This window comes from Leptonychotes weddellii, chromosome X (assembly GCF_054177405.1).
Source record: "Leptonychotes weddellii isolate Sample4059 chromosome X, ASM5417740v2, whole genome shotgun sequence".
Classification (NCBI taxonomy): domain Eukaryota; kingdom Metazoa; phylum Chordata; class Mammalia; order Carnivora; family Phocidae; genus Leptonychotes; species Leptonychotes weddellii.
The window spans coordinates 25,012,743-25,020,889 of NC_138385.1; positions in this window are offsets into that span (position 1 = coordinate 25,012,743).

Genomic DNA, 8,147 nt, shown 5'->3' on the forward strand with positions numbered 1-8,147 from the left:
TTCCATGTGAATTTTAGGATCAGCTTTTCCATTTCTGCAAAAAAGGCCATTGGGATTTTCACAAGGATTCCATTAAATGTGTAGATCTCTTTGAGAGTATTGCCATCTTAATAGTATTAAGTCTTAGTTTAGACCATGAACCTAAGATGTCTTTACATTTTTTTTTAAGAACAAGCATGTGAGTGGGGGCGGGGGGGAGGGGTGGGGAGAGGGAGAGAGAATCTTTTTTTTTTTAAGATTTTATTTATTTATTTGACAGAACAAGCAGAGGGACCAGCAGAGGGAGTGGGAGAAGCAGGCTCTCTGCCGAGCAGGGAGTCCGATGTGGGGCTCAATCCCAGGACCCTGGGATCATGACCTGAGCCAAAGGCAGATGCTTAACTGACTAAGCCACCCAGGCACCTCAGGGAGTGAAAATCTTAAGCCGGCTCCACATGCAGTGCAGAGCCCAACATGGGGCTTGATCTCAACCCCAAGATCATACCTAAGCTGAAGTCAAGAGTCAGATGCTTAACTGACTGAGCCACCCAGGAGCCCCGATGTCTTTACATTTTTAAACCACTTGTTTTAGGTCTTTAAGAAATTTCTTTCAGTAGGGATGCCTGGGTGGCTCAGTTGGTTGGGCGTCCAACTCTTGGTTTCGGCTCAAGTCATGATCTCGTGGGTCGTGGGATGAGCCCTGTGTGGGGTTCTGTGCTCAGCGGGGAGTGTGCTTGATGGTTCTCTCCCTCTGCCCCAACCCCCACTCATGTGTGCACATGCTCTCTCTCTCTACAATGAATGAATCTTCAAAAAAAATTCCTTTCAGTAATATTTTGTACTTTTCGCTATACAAGTCTTTTATATCAGCCTGGTTAAATATATTCCTATGTAGTTTGTTCTTTTTGGTGCTTTTATAAATTGAATTGTTTTCTTAATTTACTTTTCAGATTGTTCATTGCTAGCATATACAATTTCTTGGAAGATTTTTATTTATTTATTTGAGAGAGTGAGCGAGAGAGAGAAGGAGCAGGGGGAGGGGCAAAGGGAGAAGGAGAAGCAGACTCCCTGCTGAACAGGGAGCCTGACACAGGGCTTGACACGGGGCTCAGTCCCAGGACTCTGGGATCATGACCTGAGCCGAAGGCAGATGCTTAACTGACGAGCCACCCAGGTGCCCCTAGCATATACAATTTTTTAAGGGATTTTATTTTTATTTTTTTATTTTTTATTTTTTAAAGATTTTATTTATTTATTTGAGAGAGAGAGAGAGCACATGAGAGGGGGGAGGGTCAGAGGGAGAAGCAGACCCCCTGCTGAGCAAGGAGCCCGATATGGGACTCAATCCCGGGACTCCAGGATCATGACCTGAGCCGAAGGCAGTCGCTTAACCAACTGAGCCACCCAGGCGCCCAAGGGATTTTATTTTTAAATAATCTCTACACCCAACATGGGACTGAACCCACAACCCTGAGATCGAGAGTCACATGCTCTACTGACTGAGCCAGCCAGGCGCCCCATATACAGTTTTTGTGTGTTGATCTTATACCCTACAACTTTGCTGAATTTGTTTACCAGCTTTAATATATTTTTGTGGATTTTTAAGGATTTTCTAGATACAGCGTCTTTGTTGCCTACAAAGAGATAGTTTTACTTTTTCCTTTCCAATTTGGGTGTGTTTTCTTTCTTTTTCTTGCCTAATTTCTCTGTCTGGAGCTTCCACTATAATGCCGAATAGAAGTGGCTAAAGCAGGCATCCTTGCCTTGTTCCTCATCTTAGGGGGAAAGCTTTCAGTCTTCCACCATTGAGAATGGTATTAGCTGTGGGGGGTTCACAAATACCCTTCATCATGTTGATGAATTTTCCTTCTATTCATAGTTTTCTGACTATCATTAAAGAATGCTGTATTTTGTCAAATGCTTTTCCTGCATCAATTCAGACAATTGTGGCTTTTTTCCTTTGTTCTATTAAATTGGTGTATTACATTTATTGGTTTTCATGTGTTGAACCACCCTTGCATTCCTGACATAAATCCTGCTTGATCATGGTATATAATCCTTTTAATATGTTGCTTAATTTGGTGTGCTAGTATTTTGATGAGGATTTTTTTTGAAGATTTTATTTATTTGACAGAGAGAGAGCACAAGCAGGGAGAGTGGCAGAGAGAGAGGGAAAAACAGGTTCCCCGCTGAGCAGGGAGCCTGATGCGGGGCTCAATCCCAGGACCCTGGGATTATGACCTGAGCCAAAGGCAGACGCTTAACCAACTGAGCCACCCAGGTGCCCATTGATGAGGATTTTTGCATTATATATTCATAAGGGATATTGACTGGTCTGTAGTAGTCTTGTGTCTTTGGCTTTTCTCTCAATAGAAGGAGTTACAAAGTGTTTTTTCCTCTTCTGTTTTTTGGAAGACTTTGAGAAGGATTGGTATTAATTCTTATATATTTAATAGAATTCACCAGTGGAGCCATCTGGTCCTGAGCTTTTCTCTATGGGGAATTTTTTAATTATTCATTCAGTCTCTTTGCTTATAGATCTGTTCAGGTTTTCTGTTTCTTCTTGAGTCAGTTTTAGTATTTTGTTTCTAGGAATTTGTTGATTTTATCTTGGTTATCCAATTAATAGGTGTATTAGTTGTTCATAGCAGCTTTTTTTCCATCCTTTTCGTTTCTGTAAGGTTAGTAGTAATGTCCTACCTTCATTTCTAATTTTAGTAATTTGAGTTTACTCTCTTTTTCTTAGTCTAGCTAAAGGCTTATCCATTTTGTTGATCTTTTCAAAGAGCCAACTTTTGGCTTTGTTGCTTTTCTCTTGTTTTTCTGTTCTCCGGTTATTTCCACTCTAATCTATATTATTCACTTCCCTCTGCTAGCTCTGAATTTAGTTTGCTCCTCTTTTCTAGTTCTTTAAGGTATAAAAGTTAGCTTATTGATTTGAATTTTATTTAGTGTAGGCATTTACAGTTATACATTCCCCTGTTGGCACTATTTTTTGCTGCATCTCGTTAAGTTTTAGTACGGTATTTTTGTTTATCTCAGCACTTTCTAATTTCCATTGTTGTTTCTTTTTTGATATATTCGTAATTTAAGAGTGTATTGTATAATTTTTACATATTGTGAACTGTTCACTTTTCTGTTACTGATTTCTAGTTTTTTCATTGTGGTCACAGAAGATCCTGTGTATGATTGAGTCTTTTTTTAATTTATTGAGATTTGTTTTGTGGCCTAACATAGATTTTTCCAGGAGAATGAATACTCCATGTGGACTTAAGAATGTGCCTAGTGTTTAAGTCCTGTTCCCTTACTGACTTTCTTCTTGTTCTATTAATTATTGAAATTGGGGTATTGAAGTCTTATTATTGTAGAACTGTCTGTTTCTCCCTTTAATTCTGTAAATTTCTGCTTCTTGTATTTTGGGACTCTGTTAGGTGTTTATACATATAGATTGTTCTAGCTTTTGGATGGGTTGACCCTTAATATATATTATTGCTCTTTGTCTCTTGTACAGTTTTTTACTTAAAAGTTCATTTTGTCTGATAGTAATAGAGCCACTCTAGCTCTCTTTTGGTTACTGTTTGCATGCAATATCTTTATACCTTCTTTCTCTTTCAGCCTATTTGTGTTTGGGATCTAAAGTGAGTCTCTTATAGACAGCCTGTAGTTAATGTTTTTTTAACCCATTCTTTCAATCTCTGCCTTTTTTAATTGGAGAGTTTAAGCCATTTGCATTTAAAATACTGACTGATAAAACTGCCATTTTGTTATTTGTTTACTATATATCTTATATCTTTTGTTTCTCAACACCTTTATTACTATCTTTAGTGTTTGAATTTTTTTTTGTAATACACTGTATGGATTCCCTTCTCATTCCTTTTTTCTCTCTCATTTTAGTTATTTTCTTGGTGGTTAGGGGATTGCAATTGACATCTTAAATTTACAACAAACTAGTATGAATTAGTAACCAACTTAGCTGTAATAGTATACAGAAACTGTTCCTATACAACTCTGCCCTCCTCCTTTATGTAGTTATTGTCACAAATTATATCTTTATACATTGTATGCCCATTAATATAGAGGTAATGTCTTTTTTATGTTTCCTAAATCAGTCTTAAGTAGCTAGTGAGATATTAAGTTGAAAATAATTATCAAAGAGTGAGTTGTTTTCGGGTATTTAACTGTTTTGTGTTGATTAAAAGTCCTTGCTGTGCATAAAGGTATTTTCTTCCTCTTTGTCAGAAGTTATTTTTTTTTTAAGATTTTATTTAATTATTAGCACTTGCACGTGGGGGGATGTGGGGAGAGGCAGAGGGAGAGAATCCCAAGTAGACTCCCTGCTGAGCACAGAGCCCAATGTGGGGCTCAATCTCACAACCCCAAGATAGATCATGGCCTGTGTGGAAACCATGAGTAGGAAACTCAACTGACTGCGCTACCCAGGCACCCCCAGAAGTTGTTTTTTAAAACATTTTCCAGGGGCCCCTGGATGGCTCAGTTGGTTAAATGTCTGACTCTTGATCTCAGCTAAGGTCTTGATATCGGGGTCGTGAGTTCAGGCCCCGCATCGGGCTCCACGCTGGGTGTGGAGCCTACTAGTAAATACAATAAGTAGATAAATAGATAATTATAAGTACATACATACACACAGACACACACATACATACATACATACCAAAACAAAACATTTTCCAGTTTTTATTAAGTACATCAATTTCATTGTTGATTTATTTAAATCATTGGTATGTTAATATCTTGTGAAAACATTTCTAAAAGATAATTGTCTGAAAAAAAATAATTGGAAATTCTTCACAGTGGTTAACATATCTAAAAGGGCAGTATGGAATTTGCTAGATTTTAAAAAGAGAACACACAAAAAAAGCAAAGGCAAATTTTCCTAGAATCAGACCTGTATGTCTGTCCTAAAACACTGGTTGCAATACAGGCCATGGAGTTGGCATTTTTCAAAGATTTGTTTCTAATTACTCTTTGAGTTAAGGAGCTTTGATTATGATGTAGAAAGGTACTGCACAAACATTTCCCCCTTTTGTCTGACTTTCATAAGTATTCTTAAAATACTTTATAATTCATAAAATGTTTAGGAATATTAACTATTCTGAACACGGTTTTGCATTTGATTACTTTAAGAGGAAATTAGATATACACGGGTCAAATGTTTTAACAATAGACAAGAGTAGCATGAAAGCCTCAAGGATCTTGAAGTGAGGCCCATGGGGGCCTCTGCTAGCCTTCTACCTCGACTCTTATGTAGGCAGTAATAAACAGAAGGTCATTTCCTTCACAGCTGAAGTGGACTAGAGAAGTCAGTTGTTCCGGACGAGTATGCAGCATCTTACATAAAACAGGTGATCAGGTTCTATCATCCAAGAATATGTATTTGGGGGATAGCAGGTTCTATCATAATACTAGAACATTCTGTTCACTAAATTTCCAGTTTATCATTCCAAAGCAGATCATTAAAATGTGCTTTTTAGGAGAAATGAGTGGGATGCAAGAAGCAATGGTGATCATATTAATTGTTGAAATGTTCATATATTCAAATAAACATGGACTGAAAGTAAAACGACTAATTTTGTTGGGTGAAGGTAAAAATAAGATTGGCACTAATAACAGAAGATGGAAAGAGTTTGGAATATAAATGTAGTAAGGCCTCTGTTCAGAAGAAGGATAAAGATACGAACTTTGGACTCTTTAAGTATGCATATTAAAATTAAAGATGCCTAGAAATCCCACTCCTAATTTATCCAAGAGGAATGAAAACTTATATTCACACAAAAGTCTGTATGTAAATGCAGTAATTTTATTTATAACTCCCAATAACTTAAAACAGTCAAACTGTCCTGCTGGTGAATAAACAACTGGTTGGTACATACATGCAATGGAATACTAATACTGCTTGGCAATTTATTTATTTTAAAGATTTTATTTATTTGACAGAAAGACAGCGAGAGCAGAAACGCAAGCAGGGGGAGTGGGAGAGGGAGAAGCAGGCTTCCTGCCGAGCAGGGAGCCTGATGCAGGGCTCGGTCCCAGGACCCTGGGATCATGACCTGAGCCAAAGGCAGACGCTTAATGACTGAGCCACCCAGGTGCCCCACTGCTTGGCAATTTAGAGGAGCAAATTATTGGGGGACCTGGCTGGCTCAGGTAGAGCATATGATTCTTGATCTCAGGGTTGAGAGTTCAAGTCCCATGTTAGGTATAGAGCTTACTTTAAATAAAAAAAAGGAACATGCTATTGATACATTCAACAATGTGGCTCTCCTATGCGTTATGTTAAATGAAAAAGCTAGAATCAAAAGGCTGCATATGGTATAATTCATTTACATTACATTGTGCAGTAGGCAAAACTAGGAGTAGAAAACAGATTAGTGATTAGCATGGGTTGGTGTGGGGAGAGGCACTTGACCACAAAGGGGATAGTAAGAGGGAATCTCAGGAGGCAATGGAACCATTTTGTATCTTAATTGTGGAGTTACACTTTGCATTTGTTAAAACTTGGACGTATACACCAAAATGAATTTTACTGTGCGTAAATTACAAGCTTTATAAGTCAGTAAGAAAAACAGGAGACTCAAAAGTGAGCAAATAATATGAATAGGCATTTCACAGAAGAGGAAACCCCAATGGCCATTGAATTTATAAAATCAATCTAATGGGGATACAAAATAAAACAGGTACAATTTCACATGTATCAGGTTGGCAAAAATGGAAAAGTCTCAGTACTAGATGACAGTTAGGATCAATGTAAACTCGATGGTGGTGATATAAATTGGCACAACTACTTTGAAAAGCAATATGGTGATGTTTTGTAAAGTCCAAGGTGCCCACATCTTAAAACTGAGCAGTTCTAATCCAAGATATATATCCTAGAGGAATTCTCACATCATGTACAAAGAAGTACACAAGAATATTTCTGTATCATCTGTAATTAGTAAAAAAACTGGAACAGACTATGTTCAACAGCACAATGGATAAATTACGATACATTTTAAAGTATATAACATTTAAACTTATAAGATTTATAATAAATGTTATATAACAGTTGAATGAATTAGTACTATATCCACAGATAAATCTCTAAAACAGTGGTGGAAAATGCAAGGTGGAATACACATCCAGTATGATACCATTTACATAAGTTTTATTTTTTTAAGTTTATTTTTTTTTAGTAATCTCTCCACCCAGCGTGGGATTGAACTCACAACCCTGAGATCAAGAGTCACATGCTCTTCTGACTGAGCCAGCCAGGTGCCCGCCCATTTATGTAAATTTTAAATAACTTATAAAAAATAAATAATTAAAATTCCTTATTTAAAATTTAAAAGTATAAATAATGCTTTATAATTATAATGTTTAAGGGCTACACATAAACATTTGAACTAGTAAAATTGCGTTAGAATGGTAAAGACCACATCCAGGACTGTGGTAATCTCTTGGGGGAGGATGAAGGGGAATAAGGAAGAGGGGTACACAGAACTTGAATTCCGTCTGTAGTGTTTTATGAAAATGTACAAACCCTATGATCAAGTGGTTCCACCCTCACATTGGAGAAACTTGCTCCGTGTGCATGAGAAGACGTGTACGTGAATATTCATAGCAGTTTCCAACCAAGTTTGTTAACTAGGTTCTTTGAATATTCTGTATTGTTGTTAATATTTTGTCTTTAGTTTTAACCTATCAGAAATTGAGAAAGGAGCATTACAATGTACCACCTTTTATCTTGCTGTAGTGACCCTCTCATGAGGTCCCAAACAATGCATTTTAAATTCTGTTTTGACTTACATTAATATAACTACTCTGGCTTTTGGCTAGTATTTGCCTGGTATGTTTCTTCATTACTTAACTGTCAGCCTTTCTGTGTTCTTATATTTTAGGGGTGTCTTTCCATTTATTTGACAATCGCTTTTAACTGGCAGATAACATCCATTTGCATCTCTGGTCACATTTATTTGTATTTGTTTCTAACGTCTTACTGGTTGCTGTCTATCTGTTCTAATTTCCTTTGCTTTTTCTCCTTTCTCAGCTTAAAAAAATTGAATTTTGTTTATGTTCTTATTCCATTTTCCCCCACTACTTAATTTGGATATTATATGTTCTGTGTCTGTTCTTTCATTGGTTACCCTTGATAGGTTAGCATGTATGCTTAA